The 16,205-nt window shown below is 43.7% G+C and overlaps 1 protein-coding gene across 5 annotated transcripts in view; it reads left to right on the top strand.

Moving 5' to 3' along the window:
• DENND1B (DENN domain containing 1B) overlaps positions 1–16,205 on the top strand; it is a 155,236-nt gene that overhangs the window by 16,160 nt on the left and 122,871 nt on the right. The window lies entirely within an intron of this gene.

Here is a 16,205-nt window from a genome sequence, read left to right as displayed (position 1 = left end):
GAGGGTACCAGCCCACTCCTGCCCTGTTCTTCCCTGCCATGTTTGTGGTACCTGAGCACCTTTGTGCTCCCAGTTCCTATGGCAGCAGTGTGATGCTGTACGATGTCTTGCCCTGTGCTTGAAAGTGAGTGTTCCATCACGGTTACCCAAAGGAGAAATGGGAGCTGCTGTTGAGTGGTACCCCCCTTTCTCATAGCAAGATGATCAATGCACAGAGCTGTGAAACTGGTGCCACCAACCACAAACCACAGCTTTTTAGTTCTGTGTCTGTTTCTAAAGCTTCAGTCGTTCATCTCATTGGCTATAGTGCATGTTTCCAGCACATGTTTTGCCTGTTTGGAGTCAGGCTACGGTGCTAAATGTGAGGTGAGGTATGGTGAGTAACTTCTGATCGTTAGATCTAGCTGCAGAGAGGATTTCAGTGTTTTCATTTTTACCCTCTAATGTCCCTTCTAGAAACTGACTTGGCCAACCTATTTAAAAATCAGTGTTGATGTGTTGAGTTGAACACTCAGTGCTGTTGTGCCCTGAGAAGTTCCTCTCTGTGCAGATGCAGGGCAGAAGACATTTCCCATATGTTGTGTGGAAGGCAATCATTTGCCTTTGCAATTTTAATCACAGCAAATTCCCTTTTGTTGCTATTTGTGTTTATCAGCTCTGGAGGTGAGTGATAATGTGATGAGTTTATGTATGATCACTGCAGGTGGAAGCAGTTCAGTATGAGCACAAGGATGTTTGTGCCCCTGTGTTGGCATAGGGGCACTGCTGCTGGCTGTTGTGTGGTGTGGCCTTGGGAAGTTGTGTGGGGATGGGACTGGGCTGAGGCTCTGGACTGCGAAGCACACCAAAGGCTGTGTGTATTTATTGCTAGAGGTGTTGGCAGTTGTCCTACCTTGCAGCCTGTAGGTCTGATAGCAGCTATTCTTTGTGTGGTATGTGGTGCTCCATGGAAATGGAGAACGTTATCTCCCCTTTTCTGTCTTCATCCCAACTCTTCTGCCTCCAGAAGTAGTGGAGGCTCTTGCAGTTCCCTTCCCATGGCAGTGCTGTGGTTTTATTCCCAGGTCTCTCCAGTCCTGCTGCTTTCCACACACTGATACTGTGGCTGGGCCTTACGGGGCAGGTGGTAAGGGGCAGAAGTGACTTTTTGTTATGATTTCCCAGTTTCTTGTTACATCAAAAACACATTAAAAAGCAAATGTATGTAAGACAAGCAAACATCTTCATACTCCCCCGTCAAACAACCTGCACCAGACAGGAGTCCATATGCTTCTTACTTTGGGGCACTCCAGCTCTTTCCCAAGTAGGTTACTAAAACTAGTCGTGTGGATGTGTATCCTGTTGCCTGTTCTCCTATCAAAGTGCAGTAAATTCTTCCTGGAATACACATTCAAGAGAGACTAAAAGAGATCCACAAAGATGCAAAAAAACCCCAATTTATCTGCAGTAATAAATTCTTTTCAGTATTCAAAGAATCATATGTACATTCAAACACTGAAATGCTATTCAGAAATAGTTGTTTGGTTGTTTTCCTGTCCTGCTTGTGTGTTTTTTTTTTTTAAGAGTGTGTTTCTATTTATTTTAGTCCATTTCAGTAGACTTTCTTGTGTCTGTTATTTATGCAATAGAAATGGAAGTGTTATAAAGAAACGAAATATGAAAAAACACCGCAGTTAATTCCCAGAAAATGCCATGGTTTATTTGTACTCCACAGATTTTCTTTCTTGCTCAGAGTTCCTTTTTTTTTTTTTTTAAATGATGGCAAGTAGTGCTGAGCGCTGTTCTATACAGCAAAGTGCAAGTAGTTGCTGAAGAGAACTGAGACTGTGGGCAATACCGATGCAATGCTTTTGGTCCAGTCTAGAAAACACACTTGTTTTCCTATGTCTTAAGCTTTGCATTAGAGTGCTACTAGTGAATATTAAGCTAGGCTCTGTAGATATCCATATGCTAGGTGCTGGATATAATTTAATAATCTATGTATTATTTTAAAGACATGCATAAGCAATGGCTGCTTGCTAATAAAATGCAGTTACTGACCCATGAGTGAATTGATCCCTACAACTGTTTAAAGCTTAAGGCTCAAAGTTTTTCTCTTATCTTTCTGTTAAACAATGGAAAGTTTTACCGTATGTTCAAATAACGTCTTCATCAGGTTCCCTGCAGGATACCATAGTTAATTTTCAGTTGAGTGCTTTACAGGATTTTCTTTTTGCCGGCTGGTTGGGTGAAAGTCTAGACGCTGTGAGCCGGGGCGTTGGAGGCCTCACAATATAGTTATTGTGAATGGGAAGCAGGAGCAGCTTCCTCTGATGTACGGACTCGGTGCCCAAACCGGCCATACAAAGGCACAGCTTTTGTTCTGGGGGATAGGGGCTAATCCGGGTGCTGCACACTGTGAAAAACCTTTTATAGAAAGGGGGGAAACTTGCCTTGGAGGTGAGAGGTCAGCAGTTTAACCTCTGACCATAGAATAAGAGACTGGGGAAGAATGGGATGAACAAGGGGGAAAAGTACTTCAAGTACTCTATTCTTTGTTTATCAAAAATGGGTCAAGCAAATGAGTGTCAGGAATGGTTACATGAGTTCTAATGGGACACAGGTGATTGTGGAGATGTGCGCCAGCTTAGCTGTGCCTTGCTGCAGTTTGTTGCTAGCATCTGTTCTCGGGTGCCTGGTCGAGACATCTCCATGTGAAAATCTAGTCCACCAGCAAGCCATAAAAGCACTACTGCTCTGCTCTCCAGCATTTGGCCTTGTGACCATTTTCTCTGCCTACGGACTGTCCTGCAATTGATGGAACAGCACAGTGCTTCTAGCCCTTCATGCTCGAGGTGCAATGCCTGCAGGTCGGGTCATGACCACAGGGCCTGGTGGGCAGCAGGGGAGCTGCTTCCCATCTCCACGCAAAGGAAGCGTGCAGGCTTTGTCCTCTGATCTCACGTTGGTATTATCAGTGCTGGGACTGTAGTTGCAATCCAATTAGAAATGATGGGAGTCGTGTTAACTAATAGTTAAGCCCCGTGTGTTCCCAGCTCTGCTGGTTGGGACCAATTGGTTCCGCTGCGCTTTAGATGGTCTGGCAGAGATACCAGCAGTGATTGGTGCCTTAATGCTCCCTGCCTGCTGCACAGCCATTCCTTGTGCTTCACTACGCCCAGCCTGTGGGAAGCATGGCTTCCCTCCCTCCTTTCTCTCCCAGCATGCCAAAAAGCATGGAGGGCATAATGCCTTGCTGATGGAAGTTTTATACTTCGCTGGCCAGGGACGTGTTTTATATATGAGTTAAATTCCAATTCCTGTTTCACACAAAGGGATTAAACTCAGCTTTGTTGTTGACCCTCTTCATGTGTCACATCTTCAAACATTTGCTTATGACCTGGAGGGCTTTGGGCTCCTGCACTGAAGGAAGAGGCCAGCGAGGCCTGGCATTCCTGGCCAGCAGCTGCCTTCCCAGCATCCTGAGCTGTGGAGTGGTGGTGGTGGGTGGTGGGTGTCACTTGTGCCTGGGCACAGCTTCCTCTGACCCTTAGTAAGGCTCAGCCCTTTGTTTTGCAATGTCACAGGCATCTTTCTTCTTTTTAATTATACTAGGGGTAAATGCCTCTGAAAGTTATTTCGTTCAGTGACTTGACACGTCTTTGGAGAAGATATATTTAATTCTTTTTAAATTCTTTAGAAATCCTTTGGGTTCACCAACATCTAACTACAGTGTTTGTCAAATATGCAGAACAGTTTAATAACTATTTTAAAGGAAGTACTTCAGGCTGTAGCTGTTGCTGGGCATACCTTTGCTGTTTCTGTACCTGGCAAGCGGAAGTAAAACAACCCATTGTACTATGCACTTTGTCTTGCTATGGTTAGTTCTGTGGCTTTTTCGACAACAAGCCTATGATATGATTTACTGTGACCTGGGCTTTTGATATCTGATGGACTGAAATGATGTTCTCTGCTGACATGACTGACATTTTTGCCTTTACAAAAGCAGCAGAAGTTAAAAGGTCCATGCATTTGAGAGCAGGTGACATTCCAGTGTTTTGTATGAATTTGGAAAATGAGGTGCAGGCTGCTTTCCTGTAATTATTTTTCCTGGAATAATTAAAAGCAATCTAAGCCTCTTCTGTACTTTATGAGAAGTGGATGGTGTGATGCCCTATGCAGGGTAATGCATTTCAGCTCCTTGTGCATTCTCTGCATTGATGGCTGTTATTTCTATGCAGATATATAAGATAGTTCTGAAATATTAGCATCAGATTTATTGGGTGAATTGATGGTTTTGTTTGAGACACAACCTTAATATATGCTGTTATTGATTTATGAAGGAATCATTCCTTATTCTTTCACATCAATAATAATACTAATATCATTATTTTTTTTTTTGTGCTGGAGTTTCGACTAGTAGATATCTGGTGCATATTTATGCATAATGTATGTTTTCCCCTTCCTCCTGTCATTTTTTTTTTTTTTACTGACATACTCTTTGGAAATTAAAATAAAGGCCTCCATTACTTAAGATGCAGAAACAGCCCCAACAGGTCGATGTCCATCTTCCTGTAGTCAGTGCTTCTCCATGTGCACAGATTGGCTCTGTCTTTGCTCTCAGTTCTGAGGGGCTTTGGGCACTGTGCTTTGCTTTGTGCCAAGCTGGCCAGCCCTGAATTGCTGCTCAGTGAGGGCCAGCTGTTTGCTTGGCAGGCTGCCCGGGCTGGAGAAGTTTCTCCTGACGCATGTTCTTGTACTTCTAGGGCAGCTAGTTATAATGCAAACTGCTCAAAGCAGACAATTCTGGTGCTGCCTTCTGGAAAAACCCAATTTACAGAGGAGGTGCTGGGCTTTAACCCCATGTGGGACAAATGTGTATTAGAGTTCTTTCTGTTCCCTGGACTGGCCAGTGCTGGTGTACCAGTGCTGCTGCTCACATGGAGCCAGATGTGCACAGCTGCTGGCTGGGTGACTTCCATGAAGAGCCTTTCTTAACATTTTCTTTGTTATTCGTAGGGGAAAAAAATAAACACAGTTGGTGATTATCTGTAAGTGGCTTGGAAATGGCTGGAGGATCTTCAGTAGTTGTGCACACTGATCCTGGAGGAGACATGTAGCTTCATTGCGGGTGGGAAGGGGTTTTCATTTTTAGTTTGTTTTTCCTGGCCATGGCTGCTGGCTGCTGAGCTGTGAGTGCTTCACGACAGTGTGAGATCTCAGCTGATTGCAGGCCTGTTAGCTGCAGGAGTATTGCTGATCTCTGTGTAACAACCCCTTAACCCGCTTTTTGCGTTGTGTTCTTCTCCAAAGTTCAGTGTTGACTTTTAAAGATCGGTATGTGGAAAACGTCAAAACATTGATTTTTCAGCGGCGTGCTGCCTGTCATGGAGCAGGGCTGAGTGCACTCGGGCCGGGCCTTGCGTTTTTGTTGTTGTTGCTTCTTGCTTGCATGGGGCCTGTGGGACAGACGGCCCCTTGCTGTTGATAGTTCGATTACAGCGCTCACCCACAGCTTCTGAGGAGTGTGAAGAGAAGAAATTGCTTTCTTAGGCAAGGTGTTTTCAATTCAATTCTCACCCATTAGCTGTGTTTGGTTAAGTTTTGAATTACTCCATCAGGTGACTGAGTTTATTTTTTTTTCTTCTCACAATGGTATTAAAATGGGCTTGGTATAAGATTGGGTGAAGGGAAAAAGTAGAAAGGTGGATACTTACCAGTGCTCTTTTTTTTTTTTTATTATTTTCTGGTCTAATGCATTAATGGCAATAAAGATGAAAATAAAGACCCCGGAAGGGTCTAACAAACATCTATTTGACTACTTTGTGAGCTGCTTGTATACAAGATATAGGCTGTAGTTAAATGACACGATTCTTAGGACTTCTAGAGCTTTGTGTAGATGAGAATGTTTATGATTGTTTGAATTAAACTTCTAGCATGACTGCCTTGTAAAACTGAGATAGCTGAAGTAATGGAAGCTGCCATCCTCGGACGTGTTTGGGGTCATGAACGCAGATGTGTGAGGAGTGGGGCACTGGCAGCCCTGAGCTGTGGGTGCTGCCCTGCTCTGCCCTGCCTGCTCCTCACCAGGAGCACATGGAAGGAACCTTGCTGTGCTGCTCAAGCAGGAAGTAGCACAAATAGTAACAAACAGAGGTGCTGATGACACCTTCTCCTGTTGTGAGGGAATTTCCAGCCGCACTTATTTTTTCTTTAAGCAGAGGTTGCCCTCTTGTTTTGTTTTTTTTTTTTGAGGGGGGGGGCGGGGGGGGGAGAGAGGAGAAGAACAATTGAGATTTTGGTTTAATTCTTTGCTTGAAGGGAGTTAGGAAGCAGTAACCCAGGCATCCGTAAGCTACTGGAGATGTGGTTCACTTATATACTGGGAGTCATCTTGTTTTCCTCTGCATGCAGTTTGTGGAGGTTGCACACAGTAAGTCTAATGTGAGGCAAACTGTGTGTGCCTGGGCAGCCAGCAGTGGCACAGCTGAGCAGTGTGGCTGTGTGCTGGGTTTTGCTGCTGCCTAGCTCACTGAGTAGGCCTGTCGCTTGGTGAGAAGGGAGAGGGTCTTCGCTAGATCTTTCTCAAAATCAAGCTTGCAGCAGTAATATCGGAAAATACTACGTAGCCCACAGTATTTTCAAGTTCTTTGCCTTCATTTTAAAGTAGGCAAGATGCTGCGTAAAGTGTCTGTTTTCAAGGGGGTGCAGAGTTAGTTTCAAATCTGAGCTGGATGTAAAACTTGGATTTGTTTGCAAACGTGAATGCCCTGAACCTTACTGTTTCCAGTTATTGCTCATCGCATGAGCTCACTGCACCACCTCTCTCACTGTCCAACTTTGAACTACAGATTATATGGCAGAAGAAGAGAAACACCTTTTGTAAACGTGCCTTGAATGTTAGCAGTGACTTAAGGCAAACATGGTTCGTGGTTTCTTGTTCTTCTGCTACCACGTCATTAAGTTCTTAGATCCTCAATGTCATGAGCTGCAATTCACTCAGAGTACAAGGGAAAAATGGGAAAATGAAAAATAATGCTGTAGGTCCAAATGGGATCCAGTTGTTCCCACAATTCTAAGGACTTAGCAGGTAAAAGAATGCTCTGCTTAGTTTGCAAAAAGGCCAGGTCGAGGCTGGACACATTCACTTGATCCGTGCACTGTCTGCGCAGTGAACTCTCACCCTGATTAAGGTCTTATCCTGAAGCATGGCTAATAGCATTGCAGCCTGAAGGACCCTTTCTTTCTATTCCTGGTAGCTGAAATGACTTTCTGCTCTGTCCTTCAGGGGTAACAAATTCTCGAGCAAAAAGGGATTGACCTGCAGCTTTGAAGGATGTGGGAGTGGTGGCCAGACATATTGGCCATCTATCTGCTCATAAATTTGGGGATGGGGGGAGGGGAATAAAGATTCTTATTTCGTGTTTTGAGTGCTGATGGGAAGTGCTGAGGAAATGCCAAGGAGCTGACATGGCAGGTGCTTTGCAGAGTGGAGCGGGTGTGCATTGTTTCTTTGTTTTCCCATACCATTAGAAACAAGATTCTGAATTCCCACAAATGTGACCCTGGTGTCCTGAAGCTATCTAGTAAGATAATTGTCTGACAAAAGACCCTGTTAAATCCTGAACCATTTGTGAAATCGCTGAGTAATTTGGTGCACTTGTAGTATGGGGTATGTTGCAAGTGTAAGTGCTAGAGAAACTATTGTGAATCATGATAAAGTTTTCAGCTTGCTTGCAAGCCTACCTAACCCACGCTTGGCTACAGTTAAAAGCAGCTTCTTTAGGAAAAGCTCCCCACTGGGACAAAGGGATTTCCATCTTATCCACTTGGTAATTACATGTCTGAGAGTCACTGGTACCAAACCATGCTGGCAAAGGCTTACAGGCACAACTGTTGGGAGGCAACTGCAGGAGGCTGCTGGCTTCTTCTTCCATATTCCCCTCGGACAGTGCTTAGTGTCGGTTAGTTGATGCTATTTTCATTTAGAAAACGCTTCAGTTTCCATGAGAGAAGTTAAAAGGAACTGCCAGAAGTCAGCTTTGAACAAGTTTTCTTTGTCTCCAGTTGGAGTGAGGTGCCTGTGCTGCCTGGGTGGCTCTGTGGTCAGTGGGAGGCGAGGCAGGAGCTGCTGGCTGGGCAGAGCTGAGGTGCTGGGCCTCAGGTGGCAGGGCAGAACTCGGCACCCTGTGGAATGTGCTGCTGAGAACGCTGCCTGGGTGCTTAAACACCTGGAAAAATCTCCATGTATGAACACGTAGGTGCACAAGGCAGCAGGTGTGGTGTGTGGAAGTGTGACCTGGGTGTGTCGTGTAGCCACCTGGCTCACAGCTGCCTGCTGCAGTGCTGGGCGTTGCTGTGGGGGCACCGCAATGATTGTTTGGGGGATAAAGATCAGTGGCTGAAGGGGGGGAGGGGTAAAACTTGATACAACTTCACAAGTGGGTTTTCTTTCGGTTTTTTGAGAAGGTGCTATGGGTATGGTTGCTTCTGTAAGAAGTCTTCTGTGAAACAGAGTGAGAAGAAACAGCATTCCTATGCAAGTTCCCCCTCCCCCCCCCGCCAGAATATTTCTTTGATAAGCAAAAAATACCCGGACTATGAGGTTTGAATAGAAGCATACTTTCAAGTATTTTCTAGTGGCACCTTCATTTGCATGCTGTCTTTAATCTGTCAAGTTTCAAGTGCTGAGGAAGCTAGCGAGTGTTCCTTAGTTCTACTCCCCTATGAAGTTTCCTCAATGCGTGTTGTCCTTGTTCTTTCTTTTGATGGCTGAGGCTCAGAAAACGCTGCAGCTCCCTCACCATGTGTGCAGTGTCTCCCTGCACTCTGGCTGCAGCTGCTGGCTCCAGCTGGCCCCTGGTAGTGGGGGCTGAGCACTGCTGCCCCATACCATCCTTGAGCTGCACCCCACGTTTCTGCTGCTCTTCAGCCCTGTGCTTGCAGAGCTCTTGGTGAGTGGACTGGAAGCTGTATGAGAGTTTTTCTGGAGATCTCTCCACATGAATGCTCTTTTTCTCCATCAGATTTTATCTGTGGGAAGACTTGCATTGCACCTCATGTTCATCTGTTATTTTGTTTCTGAGTAACTTGTAGTTGTGAGATAATGTATTGATACAAAAACATTGTTGGAATTACTGTTGCCACTTGCTGTCAAGCTGTTCTAAGCACGTAGCAGCCTTTTAACTTGGAAAAATCATGGCATTACAGAAAACTCTTTATTACTGACAACGACATTTTCGGACAAAATCAGTTCTGCTCATAGCTCAGGTATGTTTATAAAGCAGTTCCCTGAGATCATGATAAATCATATTCAGCTTTGTTAATTGCATTCCCGTGTTCATGTGAGAGCCTCAACTCGAATTTTTTTTTTAGACTGGAAAGAGATGTCTCCTATAAGCTTTACTTTGCTGCCTGCCTTTTCCTCCCTGAGTATTTTCCCAGCCCTGCATCTCTTGACCCCATCTCTTCTTTCCCCTCTCACCTGATGGCTTTTTTTCCCCAGTGATTATCATTACAGCATCAGAGAAAATACAGCTGGAGGGATGCTGAGCAGTCATCTAGCCCATCCTTTGTCCCATGACTATTTTTGCCTATCATGCTCTGCAAAACCCACAGGGATGAAGGTTGTGCCTCTTCAGGCAGAATATTGAACTGCTTAATTAATCTGTTTCATTTTCACTTCAACTCTGTTTTTCTGTCTCAAATTATTCTGGGTAGTTATCAAGAGAATTACCTGAGATGATGTTTCTCAGCATGTGTTTGTTGTTTATGTTCCATTACCAAAAAGAATGTGTGCTAATTAGCTTACTCGGTTGTATTTTTGGAGTGTGCTTATAATCTATGATCTTAATGATGTTGAAGAGCATTCTTTACATTATATTAACTGCTGAAATCTTGGGGAAAATTACCACTCGGTAAGCTTTGCCTCTTTTTATTTATTGTGGTTCTGAATACACTACGTTTCTGATTTACTCAGCCATAGAATCATTACTTAGATATTTTCTAAGATTTGTTGCAGAAATTAAAATATATTAAAAATGGCTTTCCTAGTTAAAAGGATCATCTAAAAAAAATGTTTTTCCTTCTAAAAAGCGGGGGGAGGATTAGCTGTTTCTTGCTTCACTCAAGCTGCACATCTGCTTACTCAGATCTCTCTTGAAACTGGCAAAGGTGTTATCATCACAACTGGATTACATTTAATTTTCATGACTGAGAATTTACAGCAGTGCTCATGTGAACACAGTGGAAGATTTGGATTGGAAAAAAATGCCTCAGTGTTTGCAGAACCATTGCTTTTCTTTTGGTTGCTGTTCCAGGCTGAGAAGCATGCTGCCCAGCCCAATCTCCTCTCCATGCCACCCTTACAGGCTTCGGAGAGGAGCAGGACTGTGGTGAGCTGTCCTTAGAGGCTTGTGTTTATCATGGGCACAACACACTGATTCATGACTGCTAAATTTGAGAACTCACTATATTTGTATTTTGATTTAAACTTAGATCTCTTGGGAAAGACACAGGACTTAATGTGACCAAAACAGAAAGCCTTCTGCACTGCTATGCATTACGAGGTTGGGGAACAAAACCATTTTTTTCCTTCTGTCTGTGATGGCCTTTGCATACTTACTGATATGGATAGTTTAGATGGCTACATGCGTCTTCTCATGGATTTCTGTGTAATCATGCAGGATCCCTCAGGCTCAGCTGCAAGCATCTGCTCTGGTCTAGCAGTGCTGTAATACGGAGGACCTTGCTGCACCTGCACTGCATTGTTTGTAACTTACCCATTTCTGTGACTTATTGGCTTTGTAAGGACACAGTGAAGGTGCAGCGTACCAAACTGTTTTGGTAATTTGGGCTGAATTCCTTTTTGAAAGTTGGGAGCTCTGTGTCATACACGGCCTATCTAAAACATATTTGTTTTCGGGGCTGAGCATGAGGTACTGTAACTAGGACTGTGCTGAGTGCTTGGTGATCTTGCTTTTCCCTTCGTTACTGCTGAGCATGTTCTGTTCCTCTGCTTGCCAGGATTCAGGAAAGTCTTCCTGCACTTCAGGAGAACTATTGCAGAGAAACAGACCGGTGATTTAACCCGTATTGCATTTCCTCCTGTAACATCAAGGCTTACTGGAGATTACAGGGATGTTGGAGAGTGTACTGATAATTCAAAATGACAGAGAAATTGGACTGCATTTAGGATGTAATGCTGTTCTGTTGGGACAAGTATAATGTACTGTACTTCAACAGAAATAATGAGTACGAGGAGCAGAACAAATCATGGTGCAACAGTTCTCAGTAAGGAAATGTAACAAATTATAGCTGACCACAAAAGAGTGCTATCATGCTTAAAAACAAAACGCATTGCTGCAGTTTCTTCAGATGAAACAGGAGAAGAAAGGAAGTGTATCCTAGAGTAGCTGTGAAGTAATTCTGCTGTTCTGTTCATTTCTGATCCAAACCTTGGTTGAGAAGATTCTGGAAAGTTATGAGATGTGGGGGCATTTGGAAGCAGTACATACAAGGGCGAGAGTGGTAGCTTGTCAGGGGAACAAGTGTTTTATGAAGAAAGCATAAAGGAATCTATGGTTGCTTAGTAATGGGAAAAGAAGACTATGGAAGAGAGAGAGCGTGAAAGATCTCTGGAAGGAGAAAGAGCATAGCGTTCTTCGTGAGGAATAATGGCCTTAAATTGCATCTAGAAAGATTCCGGTTAGATTCTACTGAGAATTTTTGAATACTCAAGAGGAAGCTTTGGAATAGATTGCCTGGGAAAGCAGAGAGGTATAAAATAAATACAGAACATCCTTTCTAATGCTGAATTTTTAAATGCAGGACTGCATGACTTTAGACATCTACTGACCATATATCCAAGTGGAGCAGGCCCACGGGGTTCATTGAGTCCAACTCCTGGCTCCAAGCAGTGTGTGGTACTCCATGCCTCAGAGTGGTGTCCAAATGCTCTTTGAATTCTGGCATTTGGGGCCCACCTGGAGATACCTGAGCACCAACCGTGCTTACCAGCTCTGCCTTGGCAGGGTGGAGAGGGGAGACTTGTCTGGTGAAAGCAGTGGATAGTAAGGAGATACAAGGTGTGATTCGCTCACCAAATTCACTGTATGTACTGGACTCACAGTAGATATGATACTCATTATCTATTCTATTGTTATATTTCTTGGTTAAAATGCTTTCTATTAAGCTTCTAAGATGGAATTAATCGACTTCTGATTTATTTATATGTGCATAACCGAAATTTACTCACTAAAACTATTTATTTGCGTAGGCATTTGTGGGGGGAAGTTGTTCTGTGGTTATTATTCAGTGTATGTACTTGGACTGACTGAATCCTCATTTGATGCTTAAAGGGAATTCACTGTGACCTACTGTAGTAGTCTCCTTATTGTATGAGGACAGTTTTTCCTGAAGCTTGCTATGGATATTGTAGCTCAGAGGGTTTTTAGTCATCTTCTTAAGGACATTAAGTTACCTATTCTAAATGGATCCTTTTCTCACATTTTTAAACTAAACCTGGAGGTAAGGCACACACGTGAGTCAAGGTTTTTGAAATTAAATGCTTTTTCAGGAGCCAAAAAAACTTGCCAGCATTTCTTCTTATTCTTCTCCCAAACTTAGATGAGATTATATGCAACGTTAATCAAGCATTGCTGAACTAGAGATGTTATGATAGCAAAATGTTAATTACAATTCGTGACCTTTTAATTAAAACTTCAGTTCAGAAATTAGAGGCTGTGTTGTGTCACTTTCTGCAGCCTTCCTGCAGTGGCGTTCCACCTTGGAGGAGGGCTGAGGGCTGGAGCTCTCCTCTCAGCATATACATAAAGGTTCCAATAGATGCTCACGATTTATGTAGTGGCATGGAATGAGTGAATGCAATGTGCAGCTGTATGGCCCCTGTTACCATACCATGCACTACATGGCCACTCAATGCACCAAGCGATGCTCTTACGAGGCCCCACCAGGGAGCGGCTGATGCAAACAAAGGATGCTCAGGTTTTCCTAGCTTGTGCTGAGCGTGGTCTGGTGTAAGAATAGTCAGTCTGGGCGCAGCAGGTCTAAGAATAACTCCTTGTATACTTACTACTTTATGCTCACACATGCAGCACGCATACATCCTGTGTGCAGCCAACCATTTCTTCTTACCAGCGCACTTGCACAAAAATGGTGCCAAGTGCTTCTCCAAAGAAGTCTGACAGAAGTGGGGAACAAGGAGAAATCAGGTTGTTCCTCAGCTGGCTGCAGCAACAGCTATTTCTGAGTGATTCTCTTCCTCTCACCCATAAAATGAACATAAAATTGTGACCAGCGTTGCCAGATCAGATGAGGTATCTGGACAGTAATCCTCAGGGAAACGAGAATTCAGTCTTTGTAAATCTGCATAAAGTTGGAGAATTGGGTTATGCTTTCTATTTTTATTTCTAAATCGATACCCTTTTGTTTATTCCTCTGTGGTGCTTGTGCAAAGTTGACACAGATGTCAGATGCTGCCCGAGTCTCATTCCGGAAGCAGAAACTAACACCAGCTTCTAAAACAAGCCCAGTCTCTGACTTGGGAAATTAAAAAGCCTCAGGATTTTATGATAGAGGTGCTACTGAGGATCAAGGAACAGATAGAATGCAGTCACTTGAGTTTTGAGGCACCGGTCCCACCAGATGTTCTAAAAAGAAGTATTGTGTGTACTCAATAAAATCATCAGCTGAAAGCCAGTAATAACAGCCGCAAAGCTCTGCTTGGGGCAGGTGGCAAATCTTGGAGTGTAGCTTTTGCTGGATATGCAGCACTGAATGAGTTTCTTGAGTTTAGGTAGGACTGTTTTCTTGAATGTCACCTCTTTTGTGCTTTCAGGAAGTATGCAGAATGTTGTTCTCTTTATTATTATTATTATTTTTTGCTTACCCAATTTTAATTGTCCTGACATGAGGCATAATGCCTTTTTGCCTTAAAGCAAAAGAAAAACACAATGAAAATGAGCACTGTACTTCAGTTCAGTGAAGTGGAATATACTTTCAGGTTCTTGTTTTTACTACTTCAAGTAGCGTTGAGGAGCCCTCGTGTGAAATGAAGATTGCAAAAGGAGAGGACAGTGAGCTGTAGCCACGGGTTTCGTGTCTGTTAGCAATTAGGGCTCCCAAAGAGGTAAGCGGAGGTTCTGGCCTTGCTGCCAGTGTGCACAGCGTGCTCCGGTGAGATGCTGCTTACTCCACAGGCATGTCGTTGTGATATGGAGACATGATTCATTTTCTGACTAAAAATAGTTAGATCCAAGCTTTGCAGATTTCTGAGGTTACTCTTTGTTCCTCTCTGCTTTGTGACGTTCTAAAATTAAGCAGAGAGGTTTTAGTGTTGTGATTACTTCCTTTTCTGAAGATTGATGTTAACTTCCAACGAGCAGGGAAAGAAATGGCCAAATTTCTCTTGAAGTTTATACAATAACTGTTTTGCAAACTGAAAGCATCAAAAATCCCCCACAACTCGACTTTGGTTTCATTACGATGTTGCTAAAATATTCAATAACTGTTTATTATGGAAATGTTGTTAACACCTGCCAAAACAATCTGCTCCATTTCTTAGAAACACAGCTTTCAGCTGGCAACGTTTTGGCAGCCTTTCTCCCTGTGAGCTGCTCAGCACACCTATTGGCTGAGAGTAGCTGTGTATCTCTATAGAAACTGCTATAGGTGGTAGAGAAGATCTGGGCAGAAGAAATGGGTAAAAAGCAACAGGACTAACCACAGATCAGTCCGGATTGCTGTGGCTGTAGCTTTCTGTCCCACATAATGCTCTACCTCTCTCTACTTTTCCTCCTTGGTTCTGGTCCCAAACGGAGGTTTGGGGGATACTGGTTTATTTGGTGCAGGCCTGAAAAGGTTTCAATGGTTGACATGAGCTTGGGGGGCTTCCTGGCCTGATCTGTTGCAGAAGAAAGGTGATGGCATGAGGTTTGGAGCAAGGAGATCTACGTCTAGTAACTTTCTTTTTCATGATGCTAAATCAGAACAAAAATGAGCTCACTAATACTGAGGCCCTCACCTGGTTATTATGTAACTTACATATGTAATACAAAATACACATACAAAATGTGACTTACATACAAAAAGAGTAAGGGGAAAAGCTTTTCTGTTTTAAGTGAGAACTGTATTTATTAGTTCTTTTAGTATACTTTTAGACAGAGGGCTCTTCAGTTTGCTCATTTTCTCTTCCTCCAAAAGTTTTTGTTCCCCCCTTGTAGATGTAAGAAAGCTAATTGTCCAAAATATATATGGATTTTCATAAAGAATGGCTATAGAACTTTGCTGTTGTTCTTAGGATTAAAAATGTGGCTATTTGACTGCTTATTGCAGAAACAGGTTTTTGCCCAAAATCTAAATTAAATGTAAATTCAGTCCAAGTAAGGTTGAGTTGATTGAGGTGAGCTTTGTGTCATCTTCAGGTGCATTTTACGCTGTTAATTTGGCACCTGACCTGGAGCAAGGAGGGGATGCTTGTGGCCTGCTGTCTTCTGCAGCTGGCAAGTGTGGGCCCTGCAGCTGTGTGCAGGGCAGTGGGATGTGAAAATATCATGAAGGATATTTGTCCTTTAAAGCCTCAATTTGCAGCAGCAACCCTATGTGTGTAGGTGAAGGTGAGTAGAAACCTCTGTACTTTGCCAGGAGTGGAGAAGTCTCCAGATTTGATGTGAAGTGCAGCACTCGGAAGGCTTCTGATTGTTCAGGCAGTGCTAGGCTGTAGAGACTGATGTGAGAAATGGAAATCTGGGTGTCTCACAGACCTCAGCTCTTCCAAAGACAGGAATCCCAGCCCCCCCCTGCTGTAGCCTAAGGCTACCAGGCAGTCTCCCCTAGTTCTTGCTCAGGGCTTGCCCTGGTTTCTTGCCCCTGGGAACCTGGGGCTGCTGCCCACAGCACAGAGAGGGTCTGGAGTTCTCACCTGGCTTGTGCATGTGCACTGGTGGGAGCTGCAGAAATCACCCACTTTCCAGGTAGTGTTGTGGTTTGTGCCACACGGTTGGGAAGCAGGGAATTTCACTTGAGCATGGGAGCAGCTAGTTCTGTTAATGGATGCTTTGTGTGCGTTTGTGATGCGCTGTAGTGGGAGGGCACAAGGAAGATATGGTATTGTAGGAGATGAACAGTCTGGAGGATCAAGTGTACGATTCAGTGGTTGAGAAGTTGTGGTTCAGATTGCTGCGTTAGGTGCGTTAACCTGTAATTAA

Source organism: Meleagris gallopavo, chromosome 10 (genome assembly GCF_905368555.1).
Source record: "Meleagris gallopavo chromosome 10, MGAL_WU_HG_1.1, whole genome shotgun sequence".
NCBI classification, from domain to species: domain Eukaryota; kingdom Metazoa; phylum Chordata; class Aves; order Galliformes; family Phasianidae; genus Meleagris; species Meleagris gallopavo.
The sequence above is the reverse complement of the archived record's forward strand: the minus strand, read 5'-3'. Positions and strand labels throughout refer to the sequence as shown.